The sequence below is a fragment of the Melanerpes formicivorus genome, unplaced genomic scaffold (genome assembly GCF_026170545.1).
Source record: "Melanerpes formicivorus ecotype bairdi unplaced genomic scaffold, bMelFor1.0.p_v2 SCAF_268, whole genome shotgun sequence".
NCBI lineage: Eukaryota > Metazoa > Chordata > Aves > Piciformes > Picidae > Melanerpes > Melanerpes formicivorus.
In genome coordinates this window covers 108,878-133,462 of record NW_027142620.1, presented here as the reverse complement: position 1 = coordinate 133,462, position 24,585 = coordinate 108,878, and the positions used below count along the sequence as shown (strand labels likewise).

Below are 24,585 nucleotides of genomic sequence, written 5' to 3'. Positions count from 1 at the left end.
TGGCACCCAACACCTCCTGACAGCCAAACCATGGCTCCAAGTGCCACATCCAATCCCCGCTTGAACACCTCCAGGGATGGGGACTCCACCACCTCCCTGGGCAGCACAGCCCAGTGGCAAATTACTCTTTCTGGGAAGAACTTTCTCCTCACCTCCAGCCTAAACCTCCCCTGGCACAGCTTCAGACTGTGTCCTCTTGTTCTGATGCTGGGTGCCTGGGAGAAGAGACCAACCCCCACCTGGCTACAACCTCCCTTCAGGGAGTTGTAGAGGGCAAGAAGGTCTCCCCTGAGCCTCCTCTTCTCCAGGCTAAACAACCCCAGCTCCCTCAGCCTCTCCTCACAGGGCTGTGCTCAAGGCCTCTCCCCAGCCTTGTTGCCCTTCTCTGGACACCTTCAAGTCTCTCAATGTCCTTTCTAACCTGAGGAGCCCAGAACTGGACACAGGACTCAAGGTGTGGCCTCAGCAGTGCTGAGCCCAGGGCACAATGACTTCCCTACTCCTGCTGGCCACACTCTTCCTGATGCAGGCCAGGATGCCCTTGGCCTTCTTGGCCACCTGGGCACACTGCTGGCTCATGTTCAGGCAGCTGTCAATCAGCACCCCCAGGTCCCTCTCTGTTTGGCAGCTCTCAGCCACTCAGACCCCAGCCTGTAGCTCTGCATGGGGTTGCTGTGGCCAAAGTGCAGCACCTGGCACTTGGACTTGTTGAATGCCATCCTGTTGGCCTCTGCCCATCTGTCCAGCCTGGCAAGGCCCCTCTGCAGAGCCCTTCTGTCCTCTAACTGACCAACATCTGCCCCCAGCTTGGTATCAGCTGCAAATGTGCTGATGCCTGACTCAATGCCCTCATGCAGATCATCAATGAAGATGTTAAAGAGGATGGGGCCCAGCACTGATCCCTGGGGGGCGCCACTGGTGCCTGGCTGCCAGCTGGCTGTGGCACCATTCACCACCACCCTCTCTCCCTTCAGCTTTGAGTTTGCTACCAGGAGGGCAGTCACTCTAGAGGGAATCCTTCCTCTCTCTACAGTGTTCACATCGTTAGCGTTACCAAGGTGTTGGGGAAGGGATTCCCCACCGGATCCCCGAGCCCAAACAAATGAGAACGAAGTTTATTAACCTTTGGGGCAGGGAAATTATGATGAATGAAATTAATTAATTCCTTCTATCATCCTGCCTCTCAACCCTGAGGAGCCTTATCTTCTGAATTGGAGGCAGAGGAAGGCTTCCCCAGCTCCTCTGGGGGCAGCTGGAGCTCAGCGCCGGTGACAACAGCGCTGAGGAGAAGCTGCACCTCGCGGCTGCTGCCCTCCAGCACAGTGTGAGCTGGCTCTGCCTCTGGCTCCAGCACCTGCCAAGAGAAGAGGGAAGAGTCACTGAGCAGAGCCCAGAGAGCCAGGCTGAGCAGGGAGCCTCCAGCAGCAGCCACACCCAGGGGCCACCAAGGCCATCCCCAGGCCTCAGCCCCCAGAGAGGGCAGCAGGAGAGCCTACTGCTGGAGGCTGGGGGTCACCTGCTGGCCAAAGCCACCAGCGCTGCAAACACAGCCCTGGGGACTGCCCCTGGCTCCCAGGGCCTGACCTTGCTTTTCCTGGCCCCTAGAAACCCAGCAGCCTCTCCTGCAGGAGTCAGTTTCCCTCCTGGAGCTCTGGGGCTGGAGCAGCCCAAGAAGGAGCAGCTCCAGCAGCTCCTTTTCCTTCCTGTCCTAGCAGCAAGGATTTCCCAGAGAGAAGTCTCCTGTGGGGCATCAGCCACGCTGCTGGGGGCTGGGAAAGGGCACTGGGGGCTGGGAACCAACTCCTTTGGGAAGTCTCTGAGTGCTGTCCCTCTGCTGGGCAAGAAGCTTTGGGGCCCAGGTCTGACAATGGCTCAGCAGCTGGGGCAGAGGCAGCAGCCAAGAGCAGTGTGTTGGACAAGCAGGAAAGGCAGAGCAGGAGCTGCTGCTGAGATCCCCCCAGCAGAGAGCCCACAGCCAACAGCAGAGGAGGGTTGGGTTGGGAAAGACCTGGATGCCTGTGGAGGCCAAGCATCAGCCCTCTTCTCCAGAGGCCTGGCCAGCTCTGCTGCCCTGCTTGGTGCAGACAAGGCTCAGAGCTCAGCCCCAAGGGGCCAGGGAGCTGCTCAGCACACACAGCAGAGTGCTGCTGCTGCTGCTCTGCACCCCAAAGCAAGCAGCAGGGGCTTGAACTCCTTGGGAGTGCAAAGGCACTGAACCAGAGAGAGAGATCTGCCCTCCAGGGAATGGAGATCTGCTCAGTGCTGACCAACAGCTCAAGTGGAGGGCAGGGGGTGGGAGGCAAGGGGCTGGGGCCAGACTCTGCTCAGTGGTGCCCAGGGACAGACAAGGGGCAATGGGCACAAACTGGCACCCAGGAGGAGAAGAGGCTTTGGGGTGAGGGTGCTGGAGGCCTGGAGCAGGCTGCCCAGAGGGGTTGTGCAATCTCCTTCTCTGCACAGCTCCCCACCCCCCCTGGCCCCTGTGCTGCTGGGCTAGCTGCTGGGGGTGCCCTGCTTGAGCAGGGGCTTGGACTGGCTGAGCTCCAGAGGGCCCTTCCAAGCTGCAGCAGGCTGGGCAAATGTGTTCAAAACTGTGAGCTCCCATCCAACACAGGCTGCAACACTTCAGCTCTTGGCTTAGGCTTTGCCTGTGGCCAAAGCCTCTCTTGTCAGAGACTTCCCCACCTTGGCTGAGCCCTCAGAGCCCCCAGCAGCCTCCTCCCCTCTCACCCACTCTGCTGCTTCCCCTCAGGGATGGAGTCACTGCCAGGAGGAAGAGCAGCTCTTGGCCAGCAGAGAGGGAGATCTGCTGCCAGCAGCAGCTCCTCTTGGGGCAGCTCAGGGAGCTTTGGCTGCTGTGCTTCTCACCTTCTTCTTGAGAGGCCAGCTGGCACCTGGGGCCCTGGTGGTATCCACCCACTTGAGGGTGCCCAGGCGGTCGTCCCAGTCAGGGACCTCCTCTGGGGGCAGCTGGAAGCAGATCTTGGACAGGAGACACCTCACAGGGTGCCTCTGGAAGGTGACCTCCACTGCTGACTGCAAGGTGACTGTAACATCTTTGGCACAGCCAGCATGCAGGTGCCCCACCTAGGGAGAAGCAGAGAGCCAAGACCAACCTGGGATCACTGCCAAGGCCAGGCAGGCTGTGGGTGTGGGGAGCAGCAGTGCCAGGAGCAGCTCTGTGAGGAGAGGCTGAAAGCCCTGGGGCTGTTGAGCCTGGAGAAGAGCAGCCCCAGAGGGGAGCTGAGCAATGCTCAGCAAGAGACAAAGGAGCTGTGGGGGGCAAGAGGCTGGGGCCAGGCTCTGCTCAGTGGTGCCCAGGGACAGGACAAGGAGCAGTGGGCACAGACTGGACCCCAGGAGGTTCCATGTGAAGAGGAGGAGAAAATTGTTTGGTGTGAGGGTGCTGGAGGCCTGGAGCAGGCTGCCCAGAGAGGTTGTGGAGTCTGCTGGTGTGGAGAGCTTCCAACCCCCCCTGGGCACTGTGCTGCTGGGCAAGCTGCTGTGGGTGCCCTGCTGGAGCAGGGGCTTGGACTGATGATGCCCAGAGGTCCCTTCCAACCCCTCCATGCTGGGACTGTGTGAAACTGCATCTGACTGAGTATTCATCTGGGCTTTGCTAGGGAGGAACAGCACCACAGGATGCCACCTCCCACAGCATGGAGCCTCTTCTGGCCCCAGCAAACCAGGGAGGGCATCTCCTGGGTGGCACTGAAAGGAGCTCTCACTGCTCCCTGGTGGCTCCCCAGTAGCTCCTGGGAAGCTGCCAGGCAGGGGCTGGGCAGCAGGGGGGCAGAGACAGCCAGGCAGGGGGTGAGCAGCAGAGGGACAGAGACAGCCAGGCAGGGGGTGGGCAGCAGGGGGGCAGAGACAGCCAGGCAGGGGGTGGGCAGCAGGGGGGCAGAGACAGCCAGGCAAGGGCTGGGCAGCAGGGGGGCAGAGACAGCCAGGCAGGGGGTGGGCAGCAGGGGGGCAGAGACAGCCAGGCAGGGGGTGGGCAGCAGGGGGGCAGAGACAGCCAGGCAGGGGGTGGGCAGCAGGGGGGCAGAGACAGCCAGGCAGGGGGTGGGCAGCAGGGGGGCAGAGACAGCCAGGCAGGGGCTGGGCAGCAGGGGGGCAGAGACAGCCAGGCAGGGGGTGGGCAGCAGGGGGGCAGAGACAGCCAGGCAGGGGGTGGGCAGCAGGGGGGCAGAGACAGCCAGGCAGGGGCTGGGCAGCAGGGGGGCAGAGACAGCCAGGCAGGGGCTGGGCAGCAGGGGGGCAGAGACAGCCAGGCTCACCTGGGGGCAGAAGTGGAAGGGGGCCTCAGGCAGCCACTGGAAGCGCAGGGCCTGCTCCCTGCTGCGGTTGGTGAGGCTGAAGGTCACGGAGCAGGGGGTGCCCAGGGCACAGGCCCCAAACTGGATGTGGTGCCCTGGGGCAGCTGTTGGCAGGGAGAGAGAAAGGTCTCAGTGTGCAGGCAGACCCAGCTGCCCCCTTACCCCACAGACACTCAGGGCTCTGCCTTCTCCAAGCCTTCCTTCCTCGGGCACCTGCAGCCCAGGACGTGGCTGGGCCTGGGCTGTGAGCTCAGGGGGCAGCTCCTGGGCAGACTTTCACCCTCTGCACCCCCAAGGCCTTCTCTGCAGGGCTGCTCTGGGCCCAGCATGGAGCCCTGAGGGACACCCCTCGTCCCCAGTCTCCATCTGGACATTGCTGATCACTGCCCTCTGGCTGTGAGCAATTCCTTAGCCAGCAGCAGTCCACCCCCAGAGGACACAGAGGATCAGCTGTGCTCTGCACAGCACCCCGGGGGCTGGCAGGCCTCCTTGCAGAGGTCCTCAGCCCAAAGCTGCTCTCTGGGAGCCCTCCCTGCTGGCCTGCAAGCTCCTGCCTGGGCAGGCCAGCTTCCCTGGGGCTGCCAAGCAAGGCTGCTCTGCAGGCTCCAGCAGGGGACAGCAGCTGGCTGCTAAATCTGGGCCAGCCCTGCGCCGGCACAGCCTGAGCCCAGCCCTGGAGATTCCTGTGCCCTGCTCCGGCCTGGCAGCCTCTCCTCTTACCCTCCAGGCTGTCCTCCTCCAGGCTGCTCTCAGGGAGGTTCTCCTCCTCCCTGTCTGCCACCAGCCCCTGGATGTTGTCCAGGCTGAAGTCCTCCTGGCAGCCTGCCCCCAGCAGCCTGATGGTGCTGGCCCCAGCAGGGTTGTCCAGCACTGCCAGCTGCAGCTTCCCTTCCAGGCGTTGGGGCAGGCTGGCTCTGAAGAGCACCTCCAGTTCTGCTGCCTGCCCACACTGCAGGAGCAGGGAAGCAGTGTGGAGCTTCCTCTCTGCACAGAGATGGACAGCAGGGACAGGTGAGGCACTGCAAACATTGCCATGCTGCACAAGAGGGAGCCCAGCTCCAAGCCCAGCTGCCTCTAGGCACAGCCTGCCTCACCAATGCTCCCAGACCTTCCTCCCAGGCTCACAAGGCTGGGACCCCAGCAGCAATCTCCCTGCTGCTTGCTCTCAGCTGAGCTCAGCACTCAGCTCTGGCTCAAGCTGCAGCCAGCCAGCTCCTGCCTTCAGCAGAGCTGACCCAGAGAGTGCCTTGGGCTTTGGCTGGCTGGCTGTGGGCTCAGGGGCTGCCTCCTGCCAGGCTGGGGACTCCCCACCTGCAGCAGCAGAGAGCTCAGATGCTCCACTGAGGTGCTGACAGCCCCCCAGGACTCAAGCCCCCATGTCCAGAGGAAGAGAAACACTTCCCAGAGCTTGCCAGAAGGAAAGCTGCAACCCTGCAGAGAGTCCCTCTGCAAGAGCCCAGAGAGCCCCAGGACACAGCCCAGGGCCAGCAGCTGGTTGCTGCTTGGCCAAGCCAGCAGCAGGAGAGGAATTCTCCCTGGGGGGGTGAGCACATCTCATGCTCCAGGACTTCACCTTCTCCAGCAGAGTCCTCCATGCCCACAGCCTGGTAGAGGCACTTGGTGCTGGGCCTGGCTTTCAAGGAGAAAGCTCCCTCCTCATCCAGCAGGTCCAGCAGCACCTGGGAAAAGAGCAGGAGCACACTGGGGTGGGCACAGCATGGCCCAGGGCCTGAGCCCACGCTGCTGCTGTCCCACCACAGGGAGCCCAGGGTGCTGCCCCCCCTTCCAACACAGCTCTGAGCACAAGGCTGGAGTGAAACCAGACCAAAGCCAAGGCTCCACAGCCCCTGGGAGCTGATGGAAACAGCAGCAGGCAGGACAGGAGGGCCCAAAGTGAGGAGCACAAGGGGACTAAGCCACAAGTGAGGCTCAGCAGAGCCTGGTAAAGCAGGAGCAGAGCCAAGCCAGCGCCAGCAGGACAGGAGGATGACCTCCAGCCCAGCCAAAAGGGGAGAAGGGAGCCTGGGGAAGCCCTGCCCCTCCAAAGCCTCTCTCAGAGGAACTCCCTTCCTGGCAAGCAGAAGGCAGCCAGGGGCTTCCAGCAGACTTTCTGAGGCCCCTTCCCAGGCTGTTCCCTGAGGCAGGGAGCAAGGAAGCAGCACAAGCCCCAGGGCTGGCTCAGGAGCGGCAAGGCCAGCAGCAGCCGAGGCCAAGGAGAGGAGGACACAAGGGAAGGGCTGAGGGCACCTTCCTGGAGGCAGCTGCTGGCAACAGGCCTCTGCCCACTGCTTTGCCACAGCAGAGGCTCAGGAGGTCGTCCTCCTGCCACAGAGGGGCTCTGAGCACAAGCCAAGGCTTTCCTTTGGGCTCCAAGGGCACCTGCAGAGCCGTGGGGCACCTGCCCACCCCCCCGGCTGCGCTGGGCCCTCTCCTCCCCAGCAGCAGCCTTGTTCCCCGAGCAGAGTTCCCTCAGCAGCTGCTCACCTGGGCAGGGACAGGGCCAGAGTTCTGCAGGACCAGGGGCAGCTTCTCCCAGGCCCCCAGGGGCAGCTTCCTGAAGAGCAGCAGGGGGTTCCCTCTCCTGTCCCTCCGCGCCGGGCGCAGGACCCTCACCTCCGGCACCTTCCCCTCGCCGCTGACCTCGAAGCTCAGGCTCTGTGCTCTGCCTGCTGCAGGGCTGCAGGAGAGGGGCAGCAGAGCCATTGCTCACTTGGCCAGCAGGGAGGCCAGGGCCAGCTGCTGCCCTTGCCCTGCCTGGGGCTCCTGGCCCCCAGGACACAGCTCCCCCTGGCTCCTCTCCTCCCGCAGCAGGAGCGGAGCGGCAGGAAGTGGCCAAGCCAGAGGCACAACTCAGTGACCCCAGCAGGGAGCTGATCTCCAAGGAGCTGCTCCTCAGGGCAGCAAGCTGCTGGACCTGGCCCCAGCTCAGCCACTCAAGGGCTGGGCCAGGGCAGGGCAGGCCCAGGCCACACAGGGGGCCCAGGGCAGAGGAGCTGAGCTCTGTCAGAGGGGAGCCAATGGCTCCTTCAGCACCAGAGCTCTTCGTGCCCCCCAGGAGATCCAGCAGATCACCTCCTCAGCACAGCAGCAAGGAGGCAGCAAGGGCAGCTGCCTCGGGGCACAGAGCCACTGCAGCCAATCCTTTGTCCTTGGCAACCTCCAGCTCAGCTGGAGCTGCACAGCTCCACTGCTGCCCGAGTCCCCCACCCCCTGCTGGCTCCTCGGGCTCACAGAAGCCTGCAATGCTTTGCCTTGGAAGGGACCTTGGAAGCTCATCCAGCCCAAGCCCCTGCAGGCAGCAGGGACAGCTGCAGCTCCAGCAGCTTGCTGAGAGCCACAACCAACCTGAGCTGCAGTGGTGCTGAGCAGGGGGCAGCTCCCACCTCTCTGGGCAGCCTGGGTCAATGTCCCACTGCCCTCACAGTCCCTGCTGCAGGCTGCAGCAGGACATTGCCTTCCCTGCTCTGCTGGAGCTCAGAGCCACAGCTGCTGATTTCCCTGCAGCATCCCTGTGGGCAGCAGAGGCTGAGAGCCCTGGGGCTGCTGAGCCTGGAGAAGAGCAGCCCCAGAGGGGATCTTGAGGGGGAGGCTGCTGGAGCCCTGCAGCAGGCTGCCCAGAGAGCTTGGGGAGTCTCCTCTGCAGAGAGTCCAACCCCCCCTGCACCCTGGGGTCCTGGGCAAGCTGCTGTGGGGGCCCTGCTCAGGCAGGGGGGTTGGGCTGGCTGAGCCCCAGAGGTCCCTTCCAAACCCCTCCCTGCTGGGGTGCTAAGCACTCTGCCCAAGGCCACTCCAAGAGCCAGAAGCCGTCAGGAAGCTCCCTCCCAAGCTCTCCTGAGGTGACTTACCTTCTCTGAGCATCAAGGCAGGCCTCAAAGGTGCACTGGTACCTCTGCACCTTCTGTGGGCTGAAGGTGACAGTGGCAAAGGCCTGGGAGCAGCTGGGCACACACAGCTGGGCAGGATCCACCTGGAACACCTGGCCAGGGCGGCTCTTCAGCTTGGGGGAGCCAAGAGAGGAGGCTTAGGAGGAAGCTCCTCCCCAGGTGCTGCTGCCTCAGCCATGCATGGATGAGGAGGAGCAGCCCCAGGCAGTCTGGCCCCCTGCCTGTTGCCTTGGACAGGCTCCTTCCATCTCAGGGGGGTAACCCCAAGCAGTGCTGAGCCAGGGGGCAAGCCCAAACCATGGCCCTCAGCACCACAGCTCCACAGCTTTGAAACCCCCCTGCAGATGCCTTGGGCAGCCTGGGCCAGGCCTTGAGAAGCCTCCAGGGGAGGAAATTGCTCCTCATGTCCAACCTAACCCTCCCCTGGCACAACCTGAGGCCATGGCCTCTTGTCCCAGCACTTGCTCCCTGGGAGAAGAGGCTGAGCCCCCCCAAAAGGCTCTGCTGGGAGCCCTGGCTCAAAGTTGAGGGCAAGCTCCTCCTCTCTCTGTGCTTCCAGGAGAGGCTCACAAGGCCCCAGCTCTCCCCCCAAGCACCCAGGGGCCTTGAGCTAAAGCCTTGCCTGGGACACGCTGAATGCAGCCCAGCTGTCAGCTGAGCTGGCCTAGCCTGGGCAAGAGGAAGCCATGAGGCTGGGGAAGAGGGCAGCTGTCAGGCAGGCTCCAGAGTGCCCAAGGCCTCCTGTCCCTACCTTCCTGGGGCTGGCTTTGATGGAGAGCAGCACATCACAGGGGACTCTGTTCCTGTTGCAGATGCTGAAGCGCGCCGTGGCCCGCTGCCCCACCAGCACGTCAGGGAAGAGGAACTTCCTCTGGTCGGTGAGGAACACTCCCTGCTGCTCCTGCCCTCTCTGCAGGCCTGGGCAGAGGTTGCTGCTGCTGCAGATCTGGTGCCCCTCAAAGATGGCCTCGATGTCATCGACCACGAAGGCTGCGAGCGGAGCAGAGCAGAGGGAGGGCTGAGCAAGGAGAAGCTTCCTGCTGAGCTGCCCCTGGGGCCCCCTGGGGGCCTCTCCCGCCCTTGGGGAAGCCCTTTCTGCCCAGGCAGCTGCCAAAGCCAGCCCTGGCTAGGGGAGCTGCCTGTCAGGAGGGAGCTCAGGCACCCTGAGCACCAAAGGCTTTCTTCTGCTCCTTCCATGCAGCCCTCCCAGCCTCTCCCACTGCTGGAGCTGACCAGAACCTGCGAGGAGGCTGAGAGGGGAGCTCGGGCTCAGGCTGGCTGCTCTCTGCCAGGACTGAGGTTGGGTGCTGAGCAGCAGCAGCCTGGCCCCAGGGAGCTGTGGGCAGCACCTACCTGGCAGGCAGGACTCGGCCAGCAGGGTGTAGGGGATGCCAAGAGGGTTGTCCCTGGGGTCCCTGTGGCTGATGTCGATGAGCAGCTGCTCCTGGCACGGCCCTGGCGGCCCCGCGGCGCAATCCACTCTCACCAGCTGCTGCTCCCCAGCAAGGATGCAGCCAAAGGCAGGGGACACAGTGAACATGCCCAGGGTGAGGCCAGCCTGCAGAGAGAGAGCCAGCAGAGGCTGATGGCCAACAGCCTCCCCCTCAGCCTCCCAGCAAGGAGGACTCCAGGCCTCGGCCTGCAGCTGGGCCCAGGGCAGGCAGGGAGGACTCCGTGGCCCAGAGCACAGCCCAGGAGGGGAGAAAGAAGCCAAGCAGAGGTGCAGGCCCAGCATGCAGAGCGTGTCCCACGCCATGGGGACAAGCCCCCAGCCTGGGCACAGTGTGGAGGAGCCTGTGCTGGGCAGCAGCAGCCACTCACCTGCCTGCAGCTCAGCCTGGCTGCAGCAGAGGTTCCCTCCAAGCTCTGCCTCCGCTGGGCCTGGGAGGACTTCCTTTGGGGTGCACCAGAGGGGAGAGCAGAGAACATCCCTCAGGCTGAGCTCCTCCTGCCCCCCTGCAAAGCCAAAGCTTCCTCCCCCTGCAGGAAAGTCCTCCTGCTCTTCATGCCCCCTGCACCACCTGTGCCTGCAGCTGATGGACAGATGGGCTCCAGCCCCAGGGCCAGGAGGATCCCCAGGAGGATCCTGGGGCCTCTTTCTACACCCTGCTCACAAGCCAGTTGCACAGGCAGGCAATAAGCCAGGGCTCACAGGAGATGGACTTGCTTGGCTGGAAGGGACCTTGCAGATCATCCAGTCCAGCCCTGAGCCCAGCACTACCAGGGCACCACTGTTCCATGGCCCTCAGCAGCAGCTTTGAAAGCCCTCCAGGGACAGGGACAGGGACTCCACCACTGGCCTGGGCAGCCTGGGCCAGGCCTTGACAACCTTCCAGGGGAAGAAGTTCTTCCTCATGGCCACCCTAACCCTCCCCTGGCACAACCTGAGGCCTTTTCCTCTTCTCCTGTCGCTTGGGAGAAATCACCAAGCCCCACCTGGCTCCAAGCAGCTCCCTGCAGGGAGTTGCAGAGAGCCAGAAGGGCTCCCCTGAGCCTCCTCTTCTCCAGGCTGAAGCCCTCCCCCAGCTCCCTCAACTGCTCCTCACAGCCCATGTGCTCCAGGCCCCTCAGCAGCCCTCTTGCCCTGCTCTGGCCACACTCCAGCCCCTCAATGGCCTGGGAGCCAGGAAGCCAAAGCCGAGGCCAGGAGGCACAGCGCAGCCTGGTTGTGTGTCCTGCCTGCCACAGCCCAGCCCTGCTGTGGGGCCCCCTCCAGCAGGAAGGCTGCTGCAGGCCTTCTCTCACCCTTGCTCTGTGGGCTCAGCTGCCCCCTGCTCTGCTCTGCAGATGAGGAACTGGAAGGGCAGGAGGCCTGTGTTGTGCAGCAGGAAGCTGCAGGCTCTCCTGGTGCCGCTGGCCATGGCCCCGCAGTCGAGCAGCGCCGCAGGGCTGATGCTGTACTGGCTGAGCACAGCTCTGGCTGAGAGCCTCACTGGGATGCTGGCCATGGGCTCCCCTCCTGCACGCAGGCTGGGCTCCAGCACCTGCAAGCAGAGAGCGGCCTCTGTCCTGGCAGCACAGCCCAGCCGCCCAGCAACTCCTGCCCTGCTTGGGAGGCCTCCTCCAGAGCTGCATTTCCAGCCTCTCTGCCCAGCCTGGAAGGCCTTGGAAGAGTCATTGCTCAACCTCCCTGCAGGCCCTCAGCAGCTGCTCAGCTGAGCAGCACCACAGCAGGTGCTCCAGAGCCCCAGACAGCCTGCCCTGCAACGCTCCCAGGGATGGGGCAGCTCCCCCCTCTCTGCCCAGCCTGGGCCAGGCTCTCTCCCCCCCTCAGTGTCAAACATTTCCTCCTGCTCCTCCTCTCCAGCCTCAATCTCCCTCTTCTACTTCCAAAGCATCAGCCCTGGGCAAAAGTCTGGCCCCAGCTTTCTTCCTGGCCCCTCCAGGCCCTGGCAGGCAGGAAGGAGCACAGCTGCTGTCTGAAAGCCTTTGCTGTGCACAGAGGAGAGAAGAGTCCCCAGCTGAAGCTCTCCTTCCAGCAGAGCCATGTCCTCCTGCCCCCCTCAGCCCGGCTGTGCTCACCCTGCCCGCCCCAGGCAGCTCACCTGGCACAGCAGCACGGCTTTGTCCTCAATGCTGAGCTCCCTCTGAGGGTGGAAGAGCAGCTGGACAGCGACAGGGCGCTCAGAGAGAGGCAGCAGGCCCTGCTGGGGCTGCACAGTGAAGTGGGAGGCCAGGTCCTGGGTGCTGGGGCCTGCGGGACGCAGCCTGAACCTGGGCAGGGAAGGAAGGAGGAAGGGAGAAGAAGATCTCTGCAGTGAGCAGCCCAGGGGCCAGCAGCACAGCCAGCACTGGGCATGGCACCAGTGACAAGCAACAAAAGGCAAGAGGCCAGCCCCAGCTCCTGGCAGAGCCAGGCAGTGCTGAGTGCTGGCAGCTGCCCTCCACCCCCAGGCTTTTCATCCTGCTCTAAAGAGTCTCCTGAAGAGAAAGGACTTGGCCCTGGAAGGAGGGCAACAGAGCTCAGCAGGGACTGGCCTCGACTTCAGGGGCACAGAACCCTGGAACCCAGCATGGAGGGGTTGGAAGGCACCTCTGGGCATCATCAGTCCAAGCCCCTGCTCCAGCAGGGCACCCACAGCAGCTTGCCCAGCAGCACAGTGCCCAGGGGGGGTTGGAAGCTCTCCACACCAGCAGACTCCACAACCTCTCTGGGCAGCCTGCTCCAGGCCTCCAGCACCCTCACACCAAACAACTTTCTCCTCCTCTTCACATGGAACCTCCTGGGCTCCACTTTGTGCCCACTGCCCCTTGTCCTGTCCCAGGGCACCACTGAGCAGAGCCTGGCCCCAGCCTCTTGCCCCCCACAGCTCCTTTGTCTCTTGCTGAGCATTGCTCAGCTCCCCTCTGGGGCTGCTCTTCTCCAGGCTCTCAGCCCCAGGGCTCTCAGCCTTTGCTCCTCACAGAGCTGCTCCAGGCCCCTCAGCATCTCTCTAGTCTCTGCTGGGCTCTCCCCAGCAGTTCCCAGTCTCTCTTGAACTGGGGAGCCCAGACCTGGAGCCAGGACTCCAGATGTGCTCTCCCTAGGGCAGAGGAAAGGCAGAGGAGAATGTCCCCTGACCTGCTGGCCACACTCTTCTTCCTGCACCACAGAGCCCAGGGGCTGGGTCTCTCCTTCTGCTGCCTGCTGAGCTGTGAGCAACTGGGCTGTGGCTGGAGCCTGGAGCTCAGGACAGTGCCAGTGCCCACCCCCAGCAGGGCAACAGCCTCCAGCCATGCAGAGGAGCAGACTGCAGGCCTGGGCAGGTGGTGGCCCCAGGCACTCCCAGAGCAGGCAGCTGGACCAACCTGTATGCAAGCTTGCACTGCCCTTGGTTCCTCAGGGTCAGCACTTGCTTGGCACTCCCCAGGACGTTCAGGACTCCAAAGTCCAGGCAGCCCTCTGCACCTGCAGGACACCCCCAGAGCGAGGGAGGGGATGGGGAGGAGACAAACATTTGGAGATCTCAGCTGGGACCAAGCCCTGCTCAGCAACTTGCCAGCCTTGCAACTTTGCCCTGGCTCCTTTGCTGCCCTTTCTCTTCTTCTTGAGAGAGGAGCTGCAGGGCTTGGCAGCCAAGGAGCTCAGCCTCCACCTCCCTGCTTCCAAGCACAGATCCAACCACTTGATGTGCTGTGCTGAGCCCTCAGCAGCTGCCAGCTGCTTCTGCACACCCCTGCTGCTCCAAAGCCCCCACATCAAACCAACAGGAAGGGGCACACTTCAAGGGCCAGAGATGAGAGAGGCAAAGCTCTGTGTGGCCTGACAGGGCTTTACTCCACACAGCTGGCAAGAGGCCTGTGTCATGGATCCGTGCCAGGCTTGCACTGCTGTCCCCTCCCCTCCCCTCCCCTCCCCACTCCCATCCCCTCCCCTCCCCACTCCCATCCCCTCCCCTCCCCACTCCCATCCCCTCCCCTCTCCCATCCCCTCCCCTCCCATCCCCTCCCCTCCCCACTCCCATCCCCTCCCCTCCCCTCCCATCCCCACTCCCATCCCCTCCCCTCTCCACTCCCATCCCCTCCCCTCCCATCCCCTCCCATCCCCACTCCCATCCCCTCCCCTCCCCACTCCCATCCCCTCCCATCCCCACTCCCATCCCCTCCCATCCCCACTCCCCTCCCCTCCCCCCTTGCCAAGGCCATGCAATCCATCTGAACTCCTCTGCTCTGGGGCCAGCCACTGACCTTCAGGCAGGGTGATGTTCAGAGCAACTTCGTAGGCCTCGGCCAGGACCTGGATGTTCTCCACCTGCACCACACCCTGGACATTTTCTGCATCTGAAACCTGAGGCACCAAGAAACAAACCCTGCTGGAGTCCTTCTCCTCAGTGTTTCTGGCAGGCACCACCTGAGGAGCTCTTGTCTCCAGCAGCTGTGTGTAAAGCCCCTGGGAGGCACCCACAAGGTGTCCCAGAGCAGGTGGCAATGACACCCAACTCTCTCTCTCAGCACACAGCAGCCTCCCTGCAAGGCAGCCTCTCAACCACAGGCAGCAAAACCCAGGCAGAGATTTCTTTGCTCTGCCTTAAGAGCCTGAGCAGGAGACTCCACAAGCTCTCTGGGCAGCCAGCTGCAGGGCTCCAGCAGCCTCACCAGACAGATGCTGGAACCTCCTGGCTTCTGCTTTCTGCCCATTGCCCCTCGGCCTGTTGCTGGGCACTGCTGCCAAAGCCTGGCCCCAGCCTCTTGCCCCCCACCCTTCAGCCCTTGCTCAGCACTGAGAGATTGCCAAGCAGCATCCTCCAGCCAGGGGCTCTTGCTGCTAAGGGCCCAGGCAAGGTGGGGACAAAGGCATCTGCTGAGGGCTCATCCTTGGGCCTTCAGGCACAGGCTGCAGGGCCCAGAGCACTCTGCCCAGCGCTGCCAGGCAGGGCTCTGCGCCCTCACCTCCAAGCGGATCTTCTTCTCCACGCTCAGAGGCTTGCTGGCCCTGAAGCACAGCTGCACGGCCAGCTCCGAGCGGGGCCCGACCGTGCCCTGGCTCTGCGACACCCAGAAGCTCTGGCCGAGGCTCTCCAGCCCGCTGAGCCTCCAGGCCACCGGCAGGGGGCAGCTGTTCCGCAGCAGCAGCATCCTGCTCTGCTCCCTGCAGAGACACCAAGGCTCCGTGCCAGCTGCTGGGGGGCACAGCGGCAGCCCTGCCGCCGGCAGCAGCCCTCCCCACGGCGCTGAAACCAGCCTTCGGGCTCGGCTCTTTGCCACAAGCCCCAGAGGCCAGGCCCTGGGGCAGAGCCGGCTGGCAGAAGGGGATGCCACGGCAGGCAGAGCCAGAGCAGCTCCTCCGCTCCCTCTGCACCAGCAGGGGAGATGCAAATGCAGCGGGGCAGCAGCGCTGGGGGCTGCCCTGGCACCTCCAAGGCAGCAAGGAAGGCTGAGCAAGAGGCTGGCAAGTGCTGGCAGCCAGAGGGCTGCTGGCCAGGCTCCCATCTCAGCAGCCACACGGCAAGGGGAGGGGAAGGCAAGTTGCAGCAGAGCCACCCCCGGCACAGTGCCCCTGGCCTGACTGACCTGTGCAGAAGCACCCTGGCGAAATGCAGCTGCCTGGGGCTGACCTCCAGCTTCACCTGCACCCCCTGGCAGCACAGCTGGAAGACCACTGGCTCTGGGTTGTCCTTGATGCGGCAGATGAGGCTGTCCTCCACCAGGCCAACTGCAGTGGGGTAGGCCCAGACGCTCAGCTCCTGGCCCCAGCCCCGCAAAGAGAAACACAGAAGAGCCTCCAGTGAGCAGGAGCAACGGCTCCTGGCCTCTGCTGCTGCTGCTGCTGCTGCTCCCCACCTGCCTGGCCCCTACCTGCTTCTCATGAGGCTGCAGCTTCATGCTGGCAGGCTCCAAGAGGAAGGTGCCCCTGCTGCCACCCCCGCTCCCAGGAGAAGTGCACCTCTGCCTCCCAGGGGCTGACGTTGCGGATGGAGAGCTGCTCGCGGTTGCCAGCCTGCAGCACAGCCTTGGACCTGGCCACAGAAGGGGCAAAGGCTGCAGGGCAGCTCCAACAAGCAGCCTCAGAGAAAGCCTCACCTCCAGGGGCACTTTGCATGCTGCCTGCCTTCATTCCCAGCTTCCCTCAGTGCCCAGCCCACACTTGCTGCCTCCATCCCAGAGCTGTGCACAGGCCACCTCCAGAGGCCTTCTGCACACCAGGACCCCAAAGGTGCCTGCACAAAGAGCAGCACAGCAGGCACCTGGATTCCTCCCCTCCTCTGCTGGCTTGCCTTCCCTGCAGGCTTCCCAGAAAGGCTGGGACAGGAGGTTTGAAAGAGCTCAGCTCCTCTCTTCCACAGCAGCCAGGAGACTGCCTTGGCCCAGCTGCTGGCTGAGCCTGAGGCTGAGGGGGGGATTCCCAAGAGGAGTCCCAGCGTTAACAAATGCCTCTTGGCTCGGGGCTGGGACAGAGTGTGGAGAGAAAAGGGCAAAAAGGGCAATTCCTCAGCCTGGCCAAATCCTCTCCTGGCTTTTAAACACTTGGAACTGCACTTCCCTGGGGGGTCCAAATGCCACCAGCTCTCCAGAGCCCCCCTGCAGACAAAACTTCATCCCTAACCCTGAAAGCAGGGAAAGAGGGAAGTGAAGAGCAGGAAGATGGCAGCAGCTACAGGGACGAGACTCTGAGGCCAGACTGGATCCAGCAGTGAGGATCAGGGAAGTGGAAAGCCCATTTCTCCTGCTCTGCAGGTGTCTGTGTCCCCTGCTGACAGCTCCAACCATCCTGGCTTGCTGACACTGCAGAGTCATGGAGGCTCCACAAACCATCAGCAGAGAAAGCCTTCCCTTCAGGCTGCCCACAGAGCTCCCAGCACTTGAAATACCACCACAAAGCTGCTGAAGCTGAGATGGGTGCTGACAAGTGACCCCCAGCTGCCTTCAGGCTGCAGGCAGCACGTGGCTCTGGCCACCAAGGCAGCCCCCAGGCAGGAAGAGCAGCTCCATCCCTCCCCAGCTCCTCCAAGCCTCCTGTGCCTGCTAGGTGCTCAAGCTGCCAGAGCTGTGCTCCTCCAAAGCCACCAAAGCCCCAGCTCTCTGCCTGGGCCTGCCCTGAATCGTGCCCCTGGGAGCAGGTTCCTGAGAGCACAAGGTGCTGCAGATCCCTTCTCAACCCCCCCGGCATGCAAGCAGCACGGCTGGGCTGGGCAGCACCTACCGCTCCCTGGCCTTGCCACACAGCAGCGGCCCGAAGTGGAACACCCTGGTGCCCAGCACATACTCCTTGGAGAGGATGGCCTCAGCTGCCTTGCTCTGCCTGCAGCGAGGAAACACCTCCCTGGGCACAGGGAGTGAGGAGCTGTGAGATGCTCTGAGCACAACACCTGCTCCCAGAGCCCCCACTCTGAGCGCTGGCCGAGGCAGCAGCAGCGCTGCCCAGCTCCAAGCACAGCAAGAGATGCTGGGGGGCTGAGGGGCTGAGGGGCAGAGTCTCAGCTCTGAGCTCAGGGGCAGCAGAGCGGGATGGCCCCAGGGGCCAGCCTTACCGTGGCTCCTGGCTGATGGTGGGGTACAGGCAGCTGCCCCTGCAGTGCAGCTGGTAGGGGCGCTTGGTGCCCAGCAGCTCAAAGTGCAGCCTCTGCTCAAAGCTGCCCAGCAGCGCCGAGCTGAAGTGGACCTGCAGCACCACCTGGCCCTGGGCAGGCACTACCCAGCGGTAGCTGCTGCTCCTGGCAGGGAAAGAGGAACCTTCAGGCACTGCTGAGGAGCAAAGGAGAGCAGGAGGAGCTGGGCACTTGCTGGGGGGGAGCTGGGCTCAGCAGCCTCCTTGGCAAGCTGGCCCTGAAGCAGAGGGATCCCTCCTCCCCCACGGCTCACCTGGCACAGCTCTCTGGGGCTGGCACAGTGCCCGTGGGCCTTCGGCCCTCCTCAGAGGGATGGATGGAGGCTACCGTGGCTGACCTGCGCAGAGCTCTCCTGCCATCCCCAGAGCTCCGCTTCCTCCTCACAGCTTCCTGGCTGCTGGAGGCTTTTGCCCCCCTCCAGTGGCCTCTGCCTGGGGCTCCCTGCTCCTCTGAGAACTTCACCCCAAAGGGAGAGAGCAAAAGGAAATGTGCCCTGAGAGCCAGCCCTGCAGGGGGGGCTCAGCAGAGCACAGGGGCAGCACCCCCTCAGGGGAGGCTCTCTCCCTCCCAGACTTGCCCTGTGCTCAGGGCAGAGAGCAGAGCTCTGTCTCTTCTGGACAGCCAGAAGGGATGGCTGCAGGCCTGGGGCCCTGGCACCTCTTCACTGCCCTTCCACTCTGAGCCTTTGCCACCCCCCCCGCCCCCATCCAGCCCTGGCACCTTCACTGTGCGCACAGAAGCAGCCTCCTCTTCTGGCCCTGGGGCACCTTGTGGCAGGAGGACAAAGTGCTGCTCGGCCTCTGCCACAGGCAGCTCTCTCTTGGCTGGGTAGTGAGCCACAGAGTAGAAAGCAGTGGGGGGCAGGGGGGGCCCTGAGGGACCCAGGCCCAGCTCATCCAGGACCTACAGCAGAAGAGCAAACCTCGGTCATGCTCCCGGCACCTCCATCCTCACCCCTCCTGAAAGACACTCAGCTGTTGGCCAGCTCTGATGGAGGGAGGTGGAGCACAGCCCCACCCCCAGCCCAGGCTGCTGGGCAGGCTCCAGAGCAGGGCCAGGGCCCACAGGGGGCACCTGCAGAGGAATCTCTGCTCTGAGTGGCTCAGCTGAAGGAAGCAGTGCCCTGGAGCTGGCCTGGCACCACCTTTCTCTCCAGAGCGGGAGAGCAGCTGGCAGGCAGGAGGCCTGCACAGAGAGCACTCCCTGGCTGCCCCCAGCCAAGCCACAAGGCTGCTGTGGGGCAGCAGCAGCAGCCTGGGCAAGGCTCTGTGCCCTTGGCACCCGCTGGGACACAAGGCCCCAGGGCCCCCCCGGGGCAGGCTCCGGCGCTGAGCCTCGCGGGGCTCTACCTGCTCCGGCCTTGGCAGCCTCCTGCTCTCCAGGATGGTGCTCAGCACATCTGCACAGCTCAGCACCTCGATGTCTAGGCAGGGCACCCCGACTGCCTGGCCGCCGCCTGCCCCTGCTGCACCTTCCCCTTCCAGCTGGGCCAGCTTGCGCTCCCCCAGCCTCTTCTGGAGCTCCTTTCTAGACTTCTGCCTCCTGAGGCGGGGGGAAGGCTGCTGCTGGCCTGCTGGCTGCAGCACCCCCGGCTCTGCAGGGACACCCTGCACCCTGACCCAGCAGGACAAGAGATGAGCCACATGCTGCCGTGACGCCTCGTAGCTCTGGAACCGCAGGGCCAAGCTCTGCTCGCTCTGCTCCCCTGAGCAGCTGTCTGCCAGGCCCAGCTTGCTCTGCTGCTCTTCTTCTTCCCTGCCAGGTGCAGCAGAGGCTGAGCACTCCTGGGCAGAGCCCTTCTCGTTCCTCCTCTTGGGGATGCTCTGCTGCCTGCCGGGGGCCTCCTTGCTGCTGCCGCTCGATGTCTTTGTGCTCTGGGCAGGAGGAGCAGGAGAAAGCCATCAGCATTTCCAAGCTGCAGGACACTGAAGATCTTGGCAAGAGCAGCCCAAGCCTCACCCCAGACCTGTGCTAGGTGCTCTACAAATCCCAGGCCAGAAGGCAGCTGGCACCCACTGGAGCTCCACTGAAACCCAAGGCCTCGGCGCCAGACCCACGAGGAGGCAGCAACTGAGGAGCTGCTCCAAGCCCAGCAGGGAACTCCAGAGCCCTCCTTCCTCCTGGGCAGGCCCTGGGGCTCCTTTCTGGGCTGCTCAGCACCCCTGACTCTTTGGCAAGAGACACCTGGGCCCTGCTGCTGGCCCTGCTGCTCTCTCCTGCCAGACAGGCAGGAGCAGACCTCACTTCCCAGAGGGGACCTGGCTCAGGGCTGCAGGGCACAGGCAGGGCAGGGAGAAACGCTGGAGCAAAGCCATCCAGGCCTTCCCAGGGCATGCCTGGAGTTGTGTGGAGCCAGGACTCAGAGGCAGCCTGATCCCAGAAGAGCAGCTCAGCCACAGGGCCGTGGCAAAGCCCCCAGGGAAGCAGCAGCAGCAGGCAGCAGCTGCTGTCTCCCAGCACAGCCCCAAGCAGGAGCAGGCTGCCCAGCAGGGCCTGGGGCTGCTGGGCTCTCAGCAGTGCTGCAGCTCAGCAGCAAGGTGCCCAGGGCTCTTGCTCACACAGCCACCCACCTGCCTGACCAGGCTTCTCTTCCCTTTGCCTTTGCCCTGCTGCTCCAGCTCCTCTGCCTCCTTGCAGCGCTGCTGCTGCTCCTGCTGCTCTCTAGCCAGCTGCAGCCTGCAGCGAGGCAAAGGGAAAAGAGCTCTTGAGAGTCACCACCACAGCCCTGGGCTTCCTCAGCCCTTCTCCCTGGGCACAGCCTGCTCCTTCCAGAGCACAGTCACAGCACCCAGGGGCTGCAGGAGCTCCCCTCCTGCAAAACAGGAGTCCTGCTGGAGCCCAGCTGTGACCCAGGCAAACCTCTGCTCTCTGGCCTCACACAGCTGTGCCTCACACAGCCCCACAGCACACCCCCCCTGCTTGGGGGAGGGAGGGCTGAAGGGGATGGAACCGAGGCCACGAACTCAGAGAGCCTCCGAAGGGCGAGGGCAAGGCAAGCACAGAGCCCAGCTGCCTGCAGCAGGCTCTGAGCCCGAGGCCTCGGCACCAGCAGGAGCAGGAGATGTTCTCAGCCCCCAGCAGGAAGCTCTCTCCTCTGCCGGCAGCCAGGCAGGGGGAAGGCACCACCCCTGTGCCGCTCGGCATCGCCACTTTGGGGCTCTCCTCCGGACCCCCCCCGAGCTCAGCCCAGCTCCCCAGAGCAGGGACACCTCTCCGGGAGCCTGTGCTGGGCAGCTCCCCACAGAAGGCTTACAGACCTCTGCTTCCTCTGCCGCTGGAGCTGCCGGATCCTGCTCTCCAGCTGAGCTTGCTGCTGCTGCGGGAGGGCAGCAAACTCCTCCTCCCCCAGCTCCCAGAGCAGGGCTTCCTCCCTCCTGGCTGCAGCTTCCTGCTCCCGGCCTGCAGCAGGGGTCAGAGGAGAGAGCATCAGCAGAGCTGTGCTGGGGGAGCCGAGAGGAGCCCCAGCCCAGCCCCCTGCCGGCAGCTAGCAGGGAGCTCCCAGCCCTGCTCCCAGCTCCAGAGCCCCAAGCTAGCGCCAGGCTGGCAGCTCCTCTGCCTTGCTGGGCTCAGGCCCCAGCGTGGGGCACATCTGGCTGCTGCTCAGACACTGAGCCCCAGCAGCTCGCACTTGGGCCCCAGCTTCAGTGCTGCAGCCTGAGAGAAGTCTCCCAGCCTCAGCCCTGCTGTGCTGGCAGCAGGAAGGAGGCTGAAGGCTTCCTACAAACACCTCTCCCCAGCTGTGCTGCTGAGCCAGCTCCACCTGGGCAGGGCTGAGGGCTGAGGGGAGAAGCCTTGGGAGGCAGGGAGATGAGGAGCCTCACCTGCCCGCTCCTCTGCAGCTGCCTGCCTGGCTTGCCAAGAGCCATAGTCCTGCAGCAGGTTGACAAAGTAGATGTGGGGTCGGTTTCCCACAGCCTGGAGCAGGCAGAGGAGAGCAGAGAGCGTGCTGCCTGCACAGAGGCTCTGCAGGCCATCAAACACCACTCCCTGGCAGCAGTCCCTCAGCTGTGGAGAAAGGCCAAGACAAAATCAGCTGTGCCCTGCCTGCAGCTCTGGGCCACTGGGTGAAGCCCCTTGGCAGAGGGCAGCAAGCAGCTGTCCCCAGCTCTGAGCTGTCCCCAGGGCCCTGCCAGCTGCTGGCATCTGCAGCTTCCCCCAAGGAGAAGAGAGCAGAATAGAACAGACCAGGCTGGAAGAGACCTTCAAGGTCATCACGTCCAGCCCCTCACCCAACACCACCTAATCAACCAACCCATGGCACCCAGCACCCTATCAAGTCTCCTCCTGAACAGCTCCAGGGATGGGGACTCCACCACCTCCCTGGGCAGCCCATTCCAATGGGCAATCACTCTCTCTGTGTAGAACCTCCAGCCTGAACCTCCCCTGGCACAGCCTGAGACTGTGTCCTCTTGTTCTGGTGCTGGGTGCCAGGGAGAAGAGACCAACCCCCACCTGGCTACAGCCTCCCTTCAGGGAGTTGCAGAGAGCAAGAAGGTCTCCCCTGAGCCTCCTCTTCTCCAGGCTAAGCAACCCCAGCTCCCTCAGCCTCTCCTCACAGGGCTGTGCTCCAGACCCCTCCCCAGCTTTGTTGCCCTTCTCTGGACACCTTCCAGCAAGTCAACCTCCTTCCTAACCTGAGGGGCCCAGAACTGGACACAGGACTCAAGGTGTGGCCTGACCAGTGCAGTGTACAGGGGCAGAATGACCTCCCTGCTCCTGCTGGCCACACTCTTCCTGATGCAGGCCAGGATGCCCTTGGCCCTCTTGGCCCCCTGGGCACACTGCAGGCTCATGTTCAGCCTACCATCAGCCACTACCCCCAGGTCCCTCTCTGCCTGGCTGCTCTCAGCCACTCTGACCCCAGCCTGTAGCACTGCCTGGGGTTGTTGTGGCCACTGTGCAGCACCTGGCACTTGGATGTGTTCAATCTCCTGCCCTTGGACTCTGCCCATCTGCCCAGCCTGTCCAGGTCCCTCTGCAGAGCCTCTCTGCCCTCCAGCAGATCAACTCCTGCCCCCAGCTGGGTGTCATCCCCAAATGTACTGAGCCCAGGAGCCCTCCAACAGCAGGACTCCTCCTCCTCTCCCAGCCCTCCTGCGCTGCCTGGCCCTCTCCAGCAGGAAGCTCTCCTTCCCCCCCTGGCCACGCACCTGCAGCCTCTCGGAGAGGATGGCCACCAGCAGCTCCTGGGGCAGCACACAGCTCCCCAGGCCCAGCTCTGCCACGCCGCTGCCCCTGGGGCTGAGCCGCAGCTGTGCCGGAGGCGCCGAGACCAGAGGAGAGCCAGAGGAGCCCTGGGGGTTGAACAGCAGCACACTGAACATCCCCAGAGCAGAAAGCCCCCTGGGAACCCCCTGAGCCATCCCAGCTGCTGGCCTTGGAGCTCTCACTAGCAAGAAACTCCAAGGCAAGCGTGGGCCAGAGGCTGCAGGGGACAAGCCTGCAGAGCACAGCCCTTGAGCAGCAGCCCCCAGCGCTGGCAGCAGCCCACAGCACAGGAAGGACAAGCAGGAGCTCAGGCCCAGGCAGCGTGGGGCCAGGAAGGGTCCTGCTGGGCCAGCCTGACCTTCAGCTGCCCAGGGCAGTGCTGCAGTCCCCACCCCTGAGGCACTGCAAAGCCACAGAGATTGGGTGCTGCGGGACAGGGTGCAGTGCTGAGCTGGCAGTGCTGGCTCAGCAGCTGCATTTGATCCTCCTTCAGCCCTGCCCCAGGCAACACAGCTCCCAAAGGGAAGGGAAAGGGCCCTGGCATCAGCCAGCGCAGGCCAGGCCTCACCTGGGAGCCTGAGGACTCTGCTGCAAGCTGTCTCACCACAGACATCTTCCTCTGGCCTGCCCCAGCTCTGGCCTGGCCTGGCGAGCTGAGGGAGTGCTGGCTGCCTCTGTCCCCAGAGCTGGGCTGGCTCAGGCTGCGGCTGAGCCTGGCCTTGGAGTAGCGTCGCCACCCCGGGGAGCCTGCAGAGGGCACAGAGGACTCAGGGGGCTGCTGTGGGGAGCAGCCAGGCACCTTCCAGAGCAGTGGGCACCCTGGCAGGGACAGTGCATTTGCAAGGCACAGAGCTCTGGATGCACTGCCCAACCTCTGCTGCCCATCTCCATGGAGCTAAGAGCTCCACGGGAGACAACCCCAGCAGGGAGCCAGAGCCTTCTTCCTGCCAGCAGCTTTCAGGCCAGGCAGCTTCCCAGCTGAGCACTGCAAAAGCAGCCCAAGCAGAGCCCAGCTGGTGGCCACAAGGGCCAGGCTGGAGCTAGCAGGCAAGAGAACAGCTCCGAGGAAGATGCTGGGGGCTGCCCCAGCCCCAGCAAAGGAAGCTGTGCAGAGGAGGCAGAGTGCCCCTGCCCGAGCCCTCGGGCTGCAGCCTGAGTGCCCAGAGAGGCTCTCGGAAGGGCTCTGCCCTGCTCCGCGCCGCAGCCCTGCTCCCCAAGCCCCCCGGGGCCGTGCCACTGCTCTGGAGCCGGCAGAGGCGCAGCCCCGGGGGCTCCCGCAGCGCCGCTCCGGGCCCAGCCTGGCTCCTTACGGCCATCCTGTGGCTGCTGCGGGCTCTGCTGGCTGCCGGCGCTGCACAGCTCCCGGGCTCGCCGCCCTGCCGCGCTGCTCCCGGCCGCCACGGCCTCGCTCACCACAGCGTCCAGGGACAGGCAGGCGGCGCCGTAGTGCTTGGCCAGGGCGGCCGCTGCCGACGTCTTGCCTGCAGAGAGAGGGAGGCTGCTTGGGGACCCCTGCGGCCGCAGGGCTTGCCGGGGACAGGCTCTGCCAGGCCCCCACGCAGCTGAGGGCTGCAGCCCACCTCAAGCCTGCGCCCAGGCTGCCGCTTCCAGCCCTGTGCCAGCACCGCTCGGACCCTGCCCTGCCCTGGGCTGCTTGCCCTTGCCTCGGGCAGCAGCTGGGCACAGCTCGGGGCTGGGGAGCGCTCCGCAAGGCAACGTGGAGCACGGCAGCCACCGTGGGGCCATGCGGCCACGGGGACAGGCTCACCCTCCTGGGGGGAACGAGAGCCCAGCTGCCTGGGCACAGGAGGAGCCACAGCCCTGGCAGCAGCTGCTGAGGGCCTGGGGCCAGCCCGGCAGAGCCGTGCCTCACCTCCCGGCACCTCAGCCGCTCAACCCAGCGCCATGGGCCGCCAGGACACATCTCCCCTGCTTCCCCCCTCCTCACAGCCCAGGCTGCAGCTCAGCTACCTGCCAGGGGTGCCCCATGGACGATGACCACGATGCCCCTGCCCTGTGGGGCTGCAGCTCCTTCGGCAGACGCAGCGCTGCCCAGGGCCAGGACCCTATGGACTGGGCTGGCCTGCGGCTCTTCCGAGGCCTCCCTGGTGCCAGTGGTGCTTTGCTGATGCTCTGCTGTGCACACAC

The 24,585-nt window shown here is 64.3% G+C and overlaps 1 pseudogene; it reads right to left on the bottom strand.

Moving 5' to 3' along the window:
• Positions 1 to 1,143: 1,143 nt before the first annotated feature.
• LOC137458655 (hydrocephalus-inducing protein homolog) overlaps positions 1,144 to 24,585 on the bottom strand; it is a 62,237-nt pseudogene continuing 38,795 nt past the window's right edge.